The sequence below is a fragment of the Hypanus sabinus genome, chromosome 25 (assembly GCF_030144855.1).
Source record: "Hypanus sabinus isolate sHypSab1 chromosome 25, sHypSab1.hap1, whole genome shotgun sequence".
NCBI lineage: Eukaryota > Metazoa > Chordata > Chondrichthyes > Myliobatiformes > Dasyatidae > Hypanus > Hypanus sabinus.
The window spans coordinates 12,438,259-12,457,303 of NC_082730.1; the positions used below are offsets into that span (position 1 = coordinate 12,438,259).

General features: G+C 44.4%; 1 protein-coding gene across 5 annotated transcripts in view; it reads left to right on the top strand.

Moving 5' to 3' along the window:
* The first annotated feature begins 1,053 nt into the window (after positions 1–1,053).
* The window catches only part of slc45a3 (solute carrier family 45 member 3), a 176,276-nt gene continuing 158,284 nt past the window's right edge, over positions 1,054–19,045 (top strand). For 3 of the 5 annotated variants that reach the window (XM_059950125.1, XM_059950122.1, XM_059950128.1), the window contains exon 1: positions 1,054–1,178. The gene's annotated coding sequence lies outside the window, so the exon portion shown is untranslated. The remainder of the gene's footprint in view (positions 1,179–19,045) is intronic. The other 2 variants (XM_059950126.1, XM_059950127.1) reach the window with 2 other exon arrangements.

The following is a 19,045-nucleotide window of genomic DNA, read 5'->3' on the forward strand; positions in this document are numbered from 1 at the left end:
GAACTGTTCCCACAAACTATAGACTCACTTTCAAGGACCCTTCACCTCAAGTTCTCAATATTTATTGCTTATTTATTATTCACACTGGCTGTCCTCCCTGTTGATACTGTCTTTGATTCTATTATGGTTAGTGGATCTATTGAGAAGGTCGGCAAGGAAATGCCTCTCAGGGTTGTTTATGGTGATAGGTACTTTGATAATAAATTTGCTCTGAACAAAGGTTTGTCTAGGTTGGAATCTGAGCAGCCTCCTTTAAACTCCAGCATAGCAGTCCCTCACTGCCTGCACCACGCGGGACACACAATGGAGGGGACGCGGGGATTGACCCACCGCCCTCCCTCAGCCCTCCGCCGAGTTCTTGCTGCATCGCCGGCCAGGTTCTGCGGAAGTGTGCGCGGATATCGTCGGTGGCTTTCGTTAACCGCGGATCTCCGAAATCCGGCCCTGGCGGCGACAGTGCTACTCAACTTCAGAAGCAGAATGGTACGTGGCGTTCACGGCCCGACTGCCCGTTCATCGCTGCCACACATCTCCCTGTTTTTGCGGTTGAGGCGATGACCGAAGACCCACGGTCCCTCCCGGGAGGGACGCGTGTAAAATCCCTCGGCGCTGTTCCGCAGTTATCCACGAACACGCCCACGTTCACTTCCCTGCGATGGACGCTTTCCGTGGGGGTTCGCACCGTTCTCACTCATTTTTTTATATGCCACGGTGGAGCCTTCTCGCGGACTCGGGAGTCTTGTGAGGGACGGGGCAGCCTCTAAATAAATGCAATTGTGTTCAATACTTAATCCGGATAGAGACCGGCGCTTACTTTGCAAATCGGGCGGTGGGTGTTGTTATTTTTTTTATTGACATATCTGCGTTGCTTACACTTTCTGGTACGTACCCCCCCCCCACCCCCTCAAAAAAGAAGTTTGTCTCCGTCCCTCGGCCCCTGCGCAGTCTATCTCGCCAGCACTAACTCGTCAGGGTCACGGCGGCGAGTGGCGAGTGGCGAGACGCGATCTTGTCAATTTCCTCTTCCTTCGCCCTCAGCGCGCAGGCGCGGGCCACCGCCGGTTTGATACATTTTAACCGGGCGTCAGTCTCACTACAGTGGCGAATGAATAGGAGGCAATCTGTAATTGAGGAAGCAGTTTACATCATGACTTCTACGAACGAGGATCATGTTGCAGGTACGCAGAGTGCGAGTGTGTTACCTTTCCCAGGGTTTCTTTCCCACCCTGTTTTGTCTTTTTTTGGGGGGAAAATATCTTGAAGGCAGCCCGTTTTATTCCAAACTTCCATCTCGCTAAACTTTCCTTAGAACTTTAATTTTTGGGGAAAAAAAAGAACACAGCAATTCGTTTGGGTGAGAAGTTTTTGGCTACGGTAAGAGGGGTCGACAGTGCGGAAGAAATGCCATCTGGAGAGGGGGCTCGCAGTGTTTTTAACGTGACGTTATGCTTTGGAAACAAAAGCTAGTCATTCCTGTTTAAGACAAAGTTGGAGGTGCTCTTATTAAGCAAATCATTTGAAATAGCTCAAAGCTGCGGTAGGTTAGTCCGTGGTCCTATTCATAGACTATTTCCTTCTAGTTGAAACCTCCCAAACATAAAAGATCGCGGTGCCAGGAATCGTGAATTTTCTTCATTTTAAATCGTGTTGATTAGAATCGCTCCTCCCGCCCCCTCTTTTCCAATTTCTTTCTTCACGTTATTTTCCGGATTACAGTCGTTAGGTGTGGCAAACCTACGTATTTTAACAGGCTTTTTAAAATGTAAATTTAAACAAAAGGTCTTGGAGCCAAATGACAAAAGCGGGAGATTGTTTTTTCCACCTACAGCGATTTAACGAGAACTGTCCTGCTAAAGGCTCTTTGGAGATGGTAGTTTCAGCCTCCTGTGTTTATAATCTGGGACCATTACCCTCCCGACAATAGCATCCGATTAAAACCTCCACAACTGAGTGACAGCCTAATTTTATTGTTAGTTTGGAGGCTGTTTATTCGTCTCTTCCGTGTAAGGATTACGGAGAACTGTCGTCAAGTTGTTTTTTAAAAATGTTTTGCTGATCTTTTATGGTTTTCTTAGCCAGGTTAATAAATAACAGGACAGTGTGAAACGGCCATTGTATCCCAACTCTACAGGTCTGAATACTTCAATAATAAAATACGTAGTATTTGGGTACAAGGCAGAGCACTAATGTACTGGTTACACTGGCTGGGCGCCAAGGAGAATCTCCGGGTTTATTCAGGGCGAAATTGTGTTCCGGCTGTTTTTTGTGTGTCATTTCTCACACGGGCATTGTTCCCATTCCTGATCACCATCTAGTGGGATCGTATGCTGAAAACCTTGCTGCCCTTTCTCCTCTATCCCGTTTACTTGTCAATAATTCCTGCCATCCGACCGACAATCTGCAGGAGGGGGGTACGGTAGCATCAGGACAAGAAGTGTTAGGTTGGAAAAGAGTTTCTCTCCCCCCGCCCAGCCTGTGAGACTCTTGAACTCCCTGCTGCCACCCAGGTCTCCCCACTGATAACGCAGCAGTAGTATTATCCCGTATACTTTTTAACTTGTGTCTTAAATGCATCTTGTTATTTGTTAACTTATCACCACCTTGGTACCCAAAGTGTTGCGTGTGAGTTATATCTACTGAGTTGTGCACCTCGGTCGTGAGGAACATTTCGTTTGGCGGTATACATCTATACCGTCGAATAACAATAAACTTGAACTTTTTAAGACTACCTTGAGGTATTTATCTCTGGCACGGTCTGTCTGGATGATATGCAGAACAAAAACTTTCCATTGTACCTAGGTGTTTGTGTCAATAATTAACTAATACCTGTACTCCTGTCCTAGATCCTCTGTCCCATTGACAATTGCTGTGTTACTGACACAGGTAAAGGTTCGTACCAGAAAGTTCATTCAGGATCTAATTTGTCCAATCACTGACTTAGATACGGTGAGATTTGTTGTTTTGCAGCAACAGCACAGGCAAGCATATTAAATCACTGTGAATTATATAAATAAATAGTGTCAAAGAAAGGAAAAATGAATTAGATTTATTATCACCAGCATGTATTGTGAAATTTGTTGTCTTTGCGGCAGAAGTATAATGCAATGCGTAATAGAGGTAAAAAACTGAATTATAGTAACTGTGTGTGTGTGTGTGTGTGTGTGCGCGTGTGTGTGTATGCATGTGTGTGTGTGTATATATATATATATATATAAAATAGTTAAATAAGTGGTGCAAAAAATAAAAATTTAAAGAAATAGTGAGGTAGTGTTAATAGGTTCACTGTCTCTTCAGAAATCTGGTGGAGATGAAGAAGCTGTTCCCGAATCATTGAGTGTGTGCCTTCAGGGTCCTGTACCTCCCCCCGATGGTGGCAATGAGAAGAGGGCATGCCCTGGGTGATGGGGTTCCTTAATGATGGACGCCGCCTTTTTGAGGCATTGCTCCTTGAAGGTGTCTTGGATACTTCAGAGCCTAGTGCCCATGATGGGAGCCGACTAAGTTTACAATTCTCTGCAGCTTACTGTGATCCTGTGCTGTAGCTTCCCACACCCCCCCCCCCCAATACCAGACGTTAATGCAGTTTATTAGAATGCTCTCCACATTACATCTGTAGAAATTTGAAGTGGTGTTCATGGACACTATTGAGTGGAACAGTGTTAGATTTACAGCTTTGTTGATGGAAAGCAGAGGAGAAGAAGCTGTTCCTGAATGTGTGGGTCTTCAGGCTCCTGCGCCTCCTCCCCATTGATAGCAACGAGGAGAGGGCAGGTCCTGGACAGTGAGAATCCTTAATAACGAACACTGCCCTCTTGAACGTGCCCTCGGTGGTGGGGAGGCTCCTGTTGAACTGTGTCCCACTGCAGGTCAGTGCTTCAGAGGGGTTTGGAAAATGGAAAAGGGGATGTGTAATAGAAAGAATATTTCACAATTTTGCTAAACCATAGGATTTCACAGTAGTTCTGAATGTAGTAACTGTTGTACTGAAGGAAATATAGCAGCTAATTGTTCAAAATCTCCTACACGAACGAGACGGGTGTGCTTTTTTTAGAGATACTAATTTATATATTGATTGGAAGACGATGGAGGAGAGGGATTAAAGGGGTAATGCACTGTGAGACTTTATGGTGCTCAGATAACAGAAGGTTACAGCTTGCAGTGAGATAATTGTCCAAATGTCTGTGTTGGATCCGTGAGCAAACTATAATAAGTTTCATTTTGTTGCTCGTACTGCAAGGACCTATGTTCAGATATTTATTTAGTTCTCTTTTAGAACGCAAAATATTGTAGCCCAGCACAGGTCGTTCAGCCCACTATGTCATGCTGATCCTTTAACCTGCTCTAAGATCAATCTTGCAGTCTTTCATTTTTCTATCATCTGCAGTACTGTGCAAACATCTTGTGTATAAAAACCAGCCTGCCTAAGACTTGCACAGTCCTATGTTTCTCAACACAGAGTGGAGAGCGGCGGGAGCAGAGGATGCTGGGGAATCACTGCGGGTGGGGTGTGGGATGGGTGGTGGAGAAGGAGTGCCGGGAAGGTGGGGTGAAGCAGGTGTACACATCCCAGCCCTGAGACATCGGGCGAGGCCAATTGATTCCAAGCTATTGGTTTATTGATCAACGTGTCTCCTGCTCCCTCCCCTCTCCCTTCCCCTTTTCCCAACCATGAATCCCCTCTCCCTTCCCCTTTTCCCACTCTCTGTCCACAGTAGACACCCAGATCAGAATCAGGTTTATCTTCAGTTGCATGCCATAATTTTTATTTGTGGGTGCAGTACGGTGCAATGCATAAAATTACTACAGTACTGCACACAAGTTATAGGCACCCCAGCTGTAGGTATGTGCCTAAGACTTTTGCACGACACTGTATGTGCCTACCCAAGAATCTCTTACATGTACCTAACGTATCTACTTCTACCACCTCCCCTAGCGGGGTATTCTATGTACTCACTACACTCTGTAAAAGAAAACTTGCCTCTGACATCGTTTTTACCAATCATCTTAAAATTGTGTCCCCTCGTATTAGTCATTTCAGTCCTGGGAACAGGTCCCTGGCTGTCGGCTCGATCTGTGCCTCTTATCCTGCACATTCTCATTCTTCCTCTGAGAATCATTATTATTGTTATAAGTTAGTGAGGAACAGTTAGAGTATACAGTAGGTATCCCAGGGTTGGATTGGGTGCCTCGGTAGTGTAGCATGACGCTATTAAGTTCTGGGGTGCTCCAGAGTTTGGAGTTTGGTCGTCCAGTTTCCTCCCACAGTCCAAAGATGTAATGGGTAGATTCACTGGTCATTGCGAATTGTCCCATGATTAGGTTAGGGTTAATCCAGTTTGTCAGGGGATGTTGGGATGGCGTGAATAGCCTACTCTGTAAATAAAAATGTGTACTTTAATGTCTACTAGTGGAGAGAAGGCATTGAAGACGAAAGGGGATAAGTTTCAAGCGAGGTTTGTGGGGTGGAGTGAGTGGTGAATGCATGGAGTGCATTGCCAGCTGTGGCCGTGGAGGCAGATACGTTGGTAGAGATTAAGGGGCTGTTCGATAGGCAAATGAATGTGCCGAGAATGGAGGGAAATGGGCACTGTCCAGGCAGAAGGGGTTAGTTAGGCCTTTAAGTAAAGTACACCGGTGCCTCTACTTCCCAACGAAATTTGACACGTCCCTTTGACCCTCACCAGTGTTTGTCTGCGCGCTTTGGAAAGCGTCCTATCCGGACGCATCACCGCTTGGTGTGGCGACTGCTCTGCCCGAGACTGTGAGAAACTGTAGATCAACACGTCACCAAAACTAGACTCCTCTTCATCGGCTCTGGCTTTAACTCGCTGTCAGCATAATCACAGACCGCACACAACCCAGACATTCTCTCATCTTCAATCCCTCTTCACCCCCCCCCCCCCACATTGGGCAAAAGATTCATAACTCTGAAAGGAAGTACCACCAGGCTCGGGGGCAGCTTCTACCTCACTGTTATAAAGTGATTGAATGGTGTCCTACTACTGCACTTCCTCTGTAACTGTTACACTTTATTTGGCTTTCTCTTATTGTTTTTTGCTTGTCCTAACTCAAATAAACTGATCTGTGTAGGTGGCATTGCAAAACCAAAGTACCTACAAAAAGTAGTGGATACAGCCCAGTCCATCACGGGTAAAGCCCTCCCCACTGCTGAGGACATCTCCACGCAGCGTTGTCTCAGGAAAGCAGCATCCATCATCAGGGACCCCCACCATTCAGGACATGCTGTGTTTTCACTGCGGCCATCGGAAAGAAGGTAGACGAGGGTCCAGACCCACACTACCAGGTTCAGGAACAGTTATTACCCATCAGCCATCAGGCTCTTGAACCAGCGGGGACAACTTCACTCAACTTCACTTGCCCCATTACTAAAATGTTCCCTCAACCTATGGACTCAATTTCAAGGATTCTTCATCTCACTTTCTCATTCTTGATTTAATTGATTATTTATTTATTATTCCTTTTTGCATTTGCAGTCTGTTGTCTTTTGCAACACTCGAATGCCCAACTTGGTGCGGTTTTTCATTGATATTTTCAAATTATTGAGTATGCCCAAAATTATTTTATTGAATTTTATTGAAACTGAATTTCAAGGTTGTATATGGAGACATATATCTACTTTGATAATAAATTTACCTTGAACTGTGAACTTTTAAGATATTTTCATTATGTTTCAAAGTAAATTTGGCACAGGCCCCTTTGAAAGTGTTAACATGTGTTCTTAACTTTTTCAACAGTTAGAACAACCTGTATGCTTTTTTGAACTCCTTTGTATATCATTTTATCTTTGGTGCATCCCTTGTATCCATTCCGAGATTCGGACATAATTCCAAAGGTGTAGTGCCCAGAATTGGTCTCAAAACTCCGTCTGTGGACTAACTGCTAATCAAGGAACACATATTGTATAATATACACTGTGTACCTCCTGTACCTACAGTGGCAAATGAGTGTATGTCTGTGGTTTTCTGCTGCTGTAACCCATCCACTTCAAAGTTCAACATGTTGTGCATTCAGAGATGCTCTTCTGCACACCACTGTTGTAACACGTGGTTATTTGAGTTACTGTCATCTTCCTATCAGCTTGAGCCAGTCTGGCCAATCTCCTCTAACTTCTCTCATTAACAAATCATTTTTGCCCACAAAACTGCTGTTCGCTGGATTTTTAAACTCCAGAGACTATTGTGCATCAAAATCCCAGGAGATCAGTGGTTTCTGAGGTACTCAAAACACCCCATCTGACGCCAACACAATGCCACGTTCAAAGTCACTTAGATAACATTTCTTCCCTATTCTGATATTTGGTCTGTGCAACCTCTTGACCATATTTGCATGTTTTTATGCATTGAGTTGCTGCCACATGATTGACTGGGAAGATATTTGCATGAATATGGGCAGGTGTACTTAATAAAATGGCCACTGAGGATACGGAAGCATTATGTTTTTGCTTCTTGGAATGGATACGGATGGTGTTCACTAAAATTGTATCAAAACTCTGCACAAAGAAATTCAAAGAAACTGGCTTGTGCTAACAGTTCAGAAAGTTAAAGAATGCCTTAACACGTTTAAAGGGGATGTGCTAAGTTTACTTCGAAAATTAATTGAAACTCCTCAGATTGACAGAGTTAATAAAGCAAGACAATCTGTTACCACTGGTCAGGTTGTAATCAGGGTGTGGGTAATGTACAAAGGGTAATGTACCTTTGCTTGCGTGCTTTCATGCTTCGATCTCATATCTGTATGCTTTTGCTTTTAAGCAGCCGTCTTGACTTGCTGTGCCACCAACAAAGATTTCAGTGCATGCCTTCCTTTTGTCTTATTCCCCGGATGTTCCCCACCAAAACGTGCCCTCACTGGTCCCTTCTAATGGTTTCTTCCCTGTAGTGCTCGCCAGATAATGCTCAACAACCTCAGCGATTCCTTCTCCCTCCCTAAGCATAATGCTCCTCTATTCCCCGTCTGTGATTTTTATTGCTATTTTCCAGAAATCGTTCTTTCAGCAGCTCTTACATCTTTCTGCAATTTGTCTACAAATTTCTTCTTCCGTTCGCTTCCCACAATTTATTGATCAGAGCCTCACACCCAGCAGCCTGATAGTTTGGCTGTTGTCCACGTTTCCAACCCTGCCTTTGAAGCTTGTAAATGCAGGTCCTCCGCGGCTTGCAAATGGCCAACTTGTGTACAGCGAGTGTTTGAGAGATCAGTGGAAATCGCTTTTAGATTTGTGTATAATTTGAGTTTTTCTTCAAAGTCAATTGGCCGGCTTCTGTACTGTATATCTTTAGTCATCAGAAATCTGACAGGACTCCTGATGAAGGGTCTCATCCCAAAATGTTGACAGTTCATTCCTTGCCATGAATGCTGCCTGACCTGTTGAGTTCCTCCAGCATTTTGTGTGTGTTACTCTGGATTTCTAGCATCGGCAGAATCTGTGTTAACCATTCAGACCATGGCTACTGTGCTAACTCTCTCAAGTTGAACTTTCCTAACCTAATCTCATTATCCTGCTCTCCCCCCCCCCCCCCCACCCCGGCTGGGTTCAAAGCTTTAATCAGATTTCTGAAAGCAACGATACAGAAACAGACTCTTTGCCTCACAAAGTCCCTGCTGATCTTCAAGTACCACTCGCTCAGCACTTGGACCGTCGCCAAAGTCGGGTTTATTGTTACATGCACAAGTGCAGTGAGAAACTTGCTTGCAGCCGCGTCACAGGCACACAACATAGCGCTGTCACAGGAAAGCAGCATCCATCGTCAGGGACCCCTGCCAGCCAGGCCATGCTCTCTTCTCACTTCTGCCACCAGGAAGATGGTACAGGAGCCTCAGGACCTACACTGTTCATGAACATTTATCACCCTGCAAGCATCAGGCTCTTGAACCAGAGGGGATAACTTCACTTGCCCCGTCTCTGAACTGTCCCCACAACCTAAGGTCACTTTCAAGGACTCTTAATTTCACGTTCTCAATATTTATTGCTTATTTACTTATAATTATTATTATTATTTCTGTTTCATTTCCTTTTGTATTTGCACATTGGTTATTTAACTGTCCTGTTGGGTGCGGTCTTCTGTTGATTCTGTAATGTTTCTTGGATTTACTGAGTATGTTCACAAGAATATATATCCCCGGGTTGTATGTCAGGGGTGACATATATGTACTTTGATAACAAATTTACTTTCAACTTTGAACTTTAATATAAGCAGCATTCAAAGAAAAGTGTAAACATAAATTATGCACAATTTTTGCAACAATTAATACAATTAAAGCCACAAAAAGAAATTCTTTTTTAGTGTAACGTGTTCGAAGAGGTTGTAGTGTTGCTGAACTGTAGTGATCAGGGTTGTGCTGTAGTTCAAGGGCTGAATGGTTGAAGGGAAATGGTTGTTCTTGGGCCTGCTGATGTGGGACTGTACCCCCAGTTGATGGAAAGGTGGCCTGGTCCAGATCTTTGAGGCAGCATCTTCTGCTGATGATGTCGTCACCAAGAGATGTCACCATGATGTTGTCCACTACCTTCTGCAGTTTATGTTCCTGCTTGTTTGCAGGAATTTGCACCGTAGTGTAGTAGTTAGCACGTTGCTATTACAGCTTGGGACGTTCCGGGGTTTGGAGTTCAATTCTGGTGCCTCTGTACGTTCTCCCTGTGGAATGCATGGAGCTTCTCCCAGCACTCCACTTTCCTCCCACGGACATACCGGTTAGGCTATTTGCTCATTGTAAATTGTCTCCCGATTAGGTTAGGGTTGCTGGGGTGGTGTGGCACCAAGGGCTGGAAGTGCCATGTCTCGTGAAATAAGTGACCGTGATGCAACCGGTTGGGATACTTTCAATCTGAGGAGTTTGTACGTTCTCCCCGTGACTGCGTGGGTTTCCTCTGAGTGTTCTGGTTTCCTCCCACAGTTAAAAAAACTTACGGGATAGTAGTTTAATCGGTCACAGGGGTGTGATTGGGCAGCAAGGGCTGATTGGGCTGGAAGGGCCTGTTAGTGTGGTGTATCTCTTTAAAAGAAAGTGCATCGGTAGAAGTTTGTTAGAATGCTTGGTGACGAGCAGAACTTATTTATTTATTTAGAGCAGGGGTTCCCAACCTGGGGTCCACAGACTCCTTGCTTCATTGTATTGGCCCATGGCATGGAACCCTGATTTAGAGATAAAGCGTGAAATAGGCCCTACTGGCTCTTCGAGCCACGCCGCCGACTACCCCCAGTTGAACCCTAGCCTATTCACAGGGTAATTCACAATGACCAATTAACCTACTAAGCTTTGGACTGTGGGAGGAAACTGGAGCACCTGGGGTGAAACTCACACGTTCCACGGAGAGGACGTGCTAACTCATTACAAACCTCCATAGCCTCCATTGGATCCTGATGCTTTGGTGATCCAAAGGGTCTTCCAGCAGTCAAGAAATGAGGATTAGTTTTATTCTTGCACTTGTTTTGCTCGAGTTACAAGAGCCAAGGAAAACAAGAATTAGAAGAATTGAGAGAACAAAGAAAAGATAATGAATTCCAGTAGCAATAATTAACCTCCAAGTTAGCCAGATTCAAATAGTGACAGTAGTCTCTATCTCGAAGTTAAGAAGTTTCCAGAAAAGTACAGAAGCAATCGTGCCATAATTACTGGAAAATTTACTGAACAATTACATGTGTATAGGTGATTATACAGAATTACAAACTTAAAAAAGTTAAACTACAAGAAAAATAAAATTCTGTACCCTAATCCAACACCTCAAAGTTCTAAGAAAAAATAAAAATATAAGCAATAATATTGAATGATTAATATATGTGAATAATAAATACTGAGGACATAAGTTGTAGAAGAATTGATAGTGAGCCCATAACTTGTGGAATGTGTTCAGTGTTGAGGAGAGTGGAGTTCCCACGCTGGCTCAGGAGCCTGACGGTAGTTGGGTAATATATCACCATATACTACCCTGAGATTCCATTTCTTGTGGGCATTCAGAGTTAAACAAAGAAATATGACAGAATCAGTGAGAAACTGCACACAAAGACTGACAGTCAGCCAGTGTGCAAAAGAAGACAAACTACCAATAGAAAGAAATATATATAAACAAACAAACAAACATCTAGATAGAAGTGACCCTGCCATTGTCAGCCGTGCTTTGCTTATGAGTAAAGCCAGTCATGAATTGGTCTGGCCAGAATGTTCTTTTGAATAAGCGACAAATTTACGATGACAGCTGCAATATTCTTAATGTTCTAAGTGGTTTATGCTCTTCTCTTCATCAATTAAATATATTGTACTAGCTGTCAGATCTGCTTCAGAGCACATCACTCATAATGTCTGGGCAAGTGTCCTCTCCAATTGTTTCCTAAATCACCAGAAATGTCTGTTGGCGTTGGAAGTTGTGCATGGAATACTTAGTAGATGCTTCTGTGTGGGGGAAGTTTTCTTTGGGGTGCTTAGGAGTCTCCTTTTAGTGATTATATTATAGTGTGTCCTTAGATTATATTATAGTATGTTCATAGATTATTCCATACATTATACTGTAGTGTATCCATATATTGTACTAACCCTAGCGAAGAGTAAATGGCCCCACTGCTTTGTGGGCAGCTTCGGGAGAGATGAAGGCTATGGGACCCAGACAGAAAATCTGGAGTGGAGCCCCTAAGGCTGGACATCATTGAAAATCCTTCCAGCAGCTCCTGCAGCCAAGCTGGTGCCAAACATGTTGCTTCATAAGCTTTCCTTTGGACTACACTGGTGAGGCCGAGAGGGAGATCTTGACAACTGGGCATCTCAGGATCTCCATTACTTCCGCCCAGGCTTGTGATGATAATGATCATCTCCCACTGTCCTTCGAGACAAATGGATGCCAACCACCACATCATACCTTAATGTATCCATACATCATACTATAGTGTATCCATACATTATATTATGGTGTGTCCACAGATTGTACTATAGTGTTGTAAAGGGAAGGATATAGATCGAGGGTCAGCATATTACCTTACAGAATTAGGCCCTTCAGCACAATTTGCCAAACTATTAATCTGCCTAGTTCATTGACCCACACCAGAAATAAAGCCCTCCGTTCCCCTCCCATCCATGTACTTATCCAAACTTCTCTTAAAAGTTGCAATTGAACCCACATCTCCTGCTTCCCTTTGAGTGGAGAAGTTCTCCTTAAATATTTCATGTTTCATCCTTAACCCATGAACCTCCAGTTCCAGCCTCACCCAACCTCAGTGGACAAAGCCTGCTTGCAGTTACTCTATCCTTTCATGATTTTTTAAACCTCCATCAGACCTCCCCTCATTCTCCTACGCTCCAGTGCTAACCTTGTCAATCTTTCCCTATCACTCAAGTCCTCAAGTCCTGGTAACATCCTTGTTCTCTGTACACTGATAATAAAAGTGATCTTCCCAGCTGGATGAGATTGAAAATGGTCAGGGGAAGGGGCCCAACGAGGGATCTGTATGTAAGTTTGCAATATTTTAAAACTGAGTCACTCTTCGATTCTTCTTGTGATGTTGAAATGGTGGGATACCCATCAACCCAAAAGCCATTGGGAGTTTGCAGGCTGATGTACGTTGGCCCTGTGCTGTCTGAAGGATACGTTACCAACAGCTGAGATCAGCAAATTTAGTAGAAGATCTGATAGCTCCTGGGGTTTTCTTAATGTAACATTTTTAGTCACTAAGGCAACTACTGTCAGGAAGATGACTCAAATTTTGCTGGCAGATTAAATTTCATCTTGTGGCCAATTTATCTGGTTTATGGAATTAGCAAATAATGATTTATGTCTCACTAAATGCTTCACTGGAAATCTTGGAACAAGCCAGTAGTAGTTTATTAACTCTTTGGTGGGATTACATAATCATTTAAAATTTTTAATAGATGCGTTTCTGTTGACTTCACAGATTTTCCTATTTTATGTAAACTGTTAAGAATATAAGGTTCAAAGTGAATTTATTTTCAAAGTATGTATATGTCACCTGGGCAATAGGGTGGAGATATGTCCCTATCAAAGGAGGTGTAAGGCGCTCCTTCCCTCCACTAGCCTGCAAATAGATCACCCTTGGGCAAGGTGTAGCACCTGCTTAGCCCCCCCCCCCCCCCGATTAGGGTCACGTGAAGTCATGGGAGCAGGTGGTGGATGGTTGTATGAGTGGCTGGTTTCATATCACAATCCCTGGTTATGTGACCACTGTCACTGTGCAGACAATCTCTGAAGAGTACTGGTAATGGCTGGGGTCAACCGCCTTGTAAAGACACTGCCCAGAAGAAGGCAATGCTAAGCCACTTCTGTAAAAGAAAATTTGCCAAGAGCAATCACGGTCTTGGAAAGACCATGATCAGCTATGTCATCGACATAGCATATAACGAATGAAGATCAAATAGACGTTGAAAGGATGTTTTCAGTAATGGGGGAGTTTAGGACCAGAGGGCACAGCATCAGAATACAAGGACATCCCTTTAGGGCAGAGATGGAATTTCTTCAGCCAGAGACCCTAAGACCTTGGGAGGATGGTGAATCTATGGAATTCATTGCTGCAGATGCTATGTGGCCAAGTCAGTGGCAGGTTGATAGGTTCTTGATCAGTAAGGGCATCAAAGGTGATATGGAGAAGGCAGGAGAATGGAGCTGAGCGGGGTAATAAGTCAGCCATGATGAAATGACAGACTGGGTGGGCTGGGTGGCATAGTTCTGCTCCTATGTCTAATGGTCTTATGGAATGAGACTGGGTAATGGGAGAGGGACCTTGTTCTCTCAGTGTTGCATCCTCTCTTCCATTATAATTCAGTGGCTGTCTGCTATTTTATAGCAACACACACAAAATGCTGGATTAACTCAGCAGGTCAGGCAGCATCTACAGAATCAATGTCCCAGTCGACATTTCAGGCCGAGACCCTTCATCAGAGCTTATTTTATCAGCTTCCTTTGGTGGAGTTTTTTTTCTCCATCTTTCATACAAACAGACAAGAAACATATAATTTCCTTGGCTAAAAATGTAAAATCAGTTTATTTTCAGAAATGCAGACCAGTGATTTTCAAAGGCTGTAAATTGCACCATTTCTATTTAAGAGTTGCACTTCAGAGGTTTACAGAAAACATTTTGTTCGTATGATCGGCTGGATGAGTGCAGATCCCATCTGAGAAAACATCTTTAATATGACGGACTGGACGAGTGCAGTCCCCAGCTGAAAAGATCAGCTGTAGCATGAGAGACAACAGTTTGTTTAACTTTGCTTCAGGGGTCAGCCGTGGAAAGGGAGAGCAGCTTCAAGTTTCCGAGTGTCAGCGTCCCAGAAGATCTATCCTGGGCCCAGCATGTTGATGCAGTCACGAAGAAGGCAGAGTTTCTGCATTAGGAGTTTGAGGAGATTGGTGTGTCTTCAAAGACACTGATGAATTTCTACACATGTACCATGGAGAGCCTTCTGACTGGCTGCATCACCAGTACAGAGTCTTCAATGTATAATTTCAGAAGAAGCTGCAGGAGGTTGTAGACCCAGTCAGCTCCATCGTAGGCACTAGCATTCCCAGCATTGAGAACATCTTCAAAAGGCGATGCCTCATGAAGGCAGCATCCATCATTAAGGACTCTCATCATCTGGGACATGTTCTCTTCTCATTGCTAGCATCAGGGAGAAGGAATGGGAGCCTGAAGATGCACAGTCGACATTTTAATAGCAGCTTCTTCCCCTCCGCCATTAGATCCCGGAATGGTCCATGAACTCTACCTCACCATTTTGCTCCCTGCACTTTTAAAAGTTCTTTAGTTTATTGTCACGTGTATACTGCCAAACAAAGCAATGTTCTTCTGGTCCAAGGTGCACCACACAGTACATGTAACTAACACATAAAGTAATGTTACCACCAGTAAATTAACAAATGATAAGGTGCATTTATGACTCAAGTTTATAAAGTGAGCACTATGACTCTACTGGCGCTTCATGCGTGATGAGGCCTGGGTGGTGGTAGGGAGTTCAGTAGTCTTGTGGCCTGAGGGAAGAATCTGTTTCCCACCCGAACAGTTCTTGTCCTAATGCTGCAGTACCTCCTGCCTGATGGTCGGGGTTCAGAGAGATTGATGGACGAACGGGAGAGACCATCGACAGCGCTAAGGGCTCTGTGTAGAGAGCAGTACTGAAAAATATCTCTGATGGGTGGAAGAGACCCCCTGAAGACCCTCTGAGTAGTCCTCGCAATGCTTTGTTGGGACTTGCGGGCATTTGCCTTGCAATTCCTGTACCAGTCAGTGCTGCAGCTGGTCGGGACACTCTCGATATGACTGCTGTGAATTTGGTTAGAATGGTAAGTGGGGGGAGCCTCGTTTGCCTCAATCACCTCAGGAAGTGGAGATGCTGCTGTGTTTTCTTGACCAAAGGCATGGTGTTGAGGGAATGGGTGAGATTGTCCTGGAGACTTGGTGCTTCTAACTCTGCTCATGGAGGGAAGTTCACAATCACCTCGGTGGTCTTGTCCACTTTGAGACTCAAGTCGTTCTACCAGCCGCCCCACCTTCACTCTACGGCATCCTGTCGCTATTGTTGCTGAGGCCAGTCACTGTTATGTCATCAGCAAACTTTAAAATACAGTTTGAACTGGATCTCCCAGTGCAGTCGTGTGTCAGCAGTGTGAACAACGGGGCTCAGCACGCAGCCAAGGGGGTACTGGTGCTCAGCATGATGTTTCTTCCAACATGGACTCACTGTGGTCTTTCTGAAGTCGAGGATCCATTTGCAGAGTGAGATGCTGGGATCCATTGAGGACAGTTTATCTGGGGGACGATCATATTAAATGCTGAGTTGAAGTCGATAAACATCCTGGCATGTGAAGTGCCATTTTCCTGGTTCGAGGGGGGCAGAGTGGGGTGCAGCGTCCATGGCATCATTAGTGGACTGATTTGAGCGATAAGTGAAATGGAAAGGGTCCAATGTAGCATGAGGATGGGATTTAATGCGATCCATTCAACTGCTCATAGCACTTTATTATTGTTTGAGGTCAGTGCCACTGGACAGTCGTCGTCGTGGCCGATTACTGACACCCTCTTGGGCCCTGGTTTGATGATGGTCGCCTTGAAGCCTGAGGGATCGGTGGAGTGATCCAGAGAAGTGTTGAAGATGTCTGCTGGAATCTCTGTTTAACTGGGCTGCGGAGTTCCTCAGCACCCAACTAGCTACGTTATTTGCCTCTGCGGCTTTACGCGGGCTGACCCTTGCTGGGGTCTTCCTCACATCAGCTGTGGGCCAGACAGAGTGCCTGCTCCTCAGGAGGAGAGGAGCCCTTCCTCGCCGTAATATCACTCCGTGTATCAAACCGAGTGTAAGAGACTATCAAAGGAGGGGAATATATATTTCTTATTGAACCTTGTAGTCATTTTTTATGTATTCCACTCCACTGTTGCTGCAAAACATCAAATTTCACAGCACGTCAGTAGTTATAAATCTGATGCTGATTCTGAATTTGCCACTGCGTCCTGTTTGTTTTAGAAGTTTATTTCAGTTTTGGGGTGTTTCTTTGTCTTGCATGCTGTTCCATCCTCTTGGCCAGGCCAAGTCAGGTGAGCATATTGTACAATGCCTTGTGGAGGACGTGATTCCTTGATGGTATCTCCCAAACCCACGAACTCTGGTAACCAAGGAGGGCAAGAATGTCGGCTGCGTGGGGGCGCCACCATCTGCTGGTTCCCCTTCGAGTCTCAAACCGTGTGGAATTGTAAATCTGCTGCTGCTCTTTCGATTTTGTCAAGTTGAAATCCTGGAACCCTGGAACAGCATGGAACCACAGTCCCCAGAAGGGCAGCAGCTGCTCAAGAAGGCACTTCACCGCCACTGCCTCGAGCAGTTCAGGATAGGCTCTAAATGCTGGCGTATCTGCACAACCAACATTTATTGACCATCCTTAATTGCCTCTAGGATGATAGTGATAAAGTAACATTAATATAAAATATGCTGGAGCAGACTTCCTAGTGAGTGTGGGAAATGTCTTGCTCAGGTTACTCCACAGCATTTCTGTGAACCTTGATTTATTGATTTTTTTTGTGTGAATAAATCATGTTACAAGCTTCAAGCAAAATCAATTGGCATGTTAGATAACGTTGAGTGCAACGCTTTACAATGCCAACGATTGGGGTTCAATTCCCACTGCGATCTGTAAGGAGTTTGTATGTTTTCCCTGTTCAGTGATTCAAAGTACACTTATTATCAAAGTATGTATGCAGTATTCAACCCTGAGATTTGTCTTCCCACAAACAACCATGAAACAAAACTGTGGAACCTGCTCAAAAGAAAAACATCAAACCCCAACGTACAAAAAAAAAACCCAAATCGCGCAAACAGCAAAAAAAAAACGAGCGAAAAACGGAGGATACAAAACACCATCCCACAAAGTCACCGATAGAGTCCAGGCATATTCGTTGCAGCCCAGCCCAGTCCAATGCAGCGCTGCGCCGGCCGCCATCTGCAGACTGCCCCAATCAAAGTCGCGCAAAATAGCAGCAAAAATGGGGCCAGCAGAAACGCATCGCAATGTGTTTGAGAGAGGGAGAGGGGCACACACACCCCGGATGCAGGTAGACAGCGACGAACAGCCACCTGCCCACCCTCCGCTCTCGTCCTTGTTGATTTCAATCTCCAGTTTCCTCCCACATCCCAAAAAAAAAGGGTTGGTTAGTTGTGGGTTTGCCAAACGCATGGTGATGATTGCGGGTTGCCCCCAACACATCCTCAGACTGTATCGTAAACGGTGCATTTCACTGTATGTTCCATGTCGTCGTCGTCTGAACCCTTAGTGTCTAGGTGGCACATGGGGCCTCATGTTTCCATGTATATGTGACCAATAAAGTTAATCTTCAATGAATATAATTGAAGATAAAATTGTCATAAATGCTGCAGAGACTATAATCTCGAAACAAATAGACGGTGCTGAATTTTGTTGAGTGCCGTTGATCCGAAACGTTAATTCTCTCCCTTTCTCTGTGGATGCTCTGAGTATCTCCAGGATTTCTTGTCTCTAAATCTACCTCAGCCATCCCAGCAATACTGGTGTAGAGCGGAGTGGCACAGTAGTGTAGTGGTTAGCACAACGCTTTACAATACAAGCGACTAAGGTTCAATTCCCACCGCTGCCTGTTCATTCTCCCCGTGACTGCGTGGGTTTCCTCCGGGTGCTCCGGTTTCCTCCCACAGTCCAAAGACCTACTGGTTGGTAGGCTAATTGGTCTTTGTAAATTGTTCTACTATCGGGATTGCTAGGCTATTCTGCGCTGTAGCTCAATAAATGAGTAAATAAGCCATTTAACATTGCAGGCCAATGTTCTTTCAGCGGAACTGAGGAAAGATTTGAGGTAAGGCATTTTGAGGTTGTAGAAAAATTGGGAGGAAACTTGAAGGGGATCTGTAAAAGGAATCACTGAATGACACAAGGCATAGAAGTGAAAATGAATATTAATAGATAAAGCCCTATCCAATTATCAGGATGAATTTCACAGCTGAGATGTAAAATTGCTGGAAAAAAACTTGCATTAATTGCAGTAATACCAGAAGTCATTAAGTATATTCGATTGTGGGGGAGCAGTTGCTTAAAGTGCATGAAAGTTTATTATGCCTTTTTAAAGACGTTCAAAGACAGCGGCTATATTTCACTGGGAGTTTGAGGAGATTTGATATGTCACTAACGACGCATGTTTCTGCTGATGTATCGTGAAGAGCATTCTAATCGGCTGCATCACTGTCTGACATGGGGATGGGGGCCACTGCGCAGGGTGGAAATAAGTTGAAGAGCGTTATAAACTTAAGTCAGCTCCATCATGGGCCCTAGCCTCCCCAACATACAGGACACCATTAAAGTCCCCATCACCTACGTCATGCCTCGTTCTTGTTGCTGCCATCAGGGAGGAGGTACAGAAGCCTGAAGGCACACACTCAGCGATTTAGGAACAGCTTTTTTCCCTCTGCCGTCTGATTTCTGAATGGACATTGAACCCGTGAACACTACCTCACTACTTGTTTCATTTCTATTCTTACAGTACCCTTTTAATTATTTTATATACTGTATATT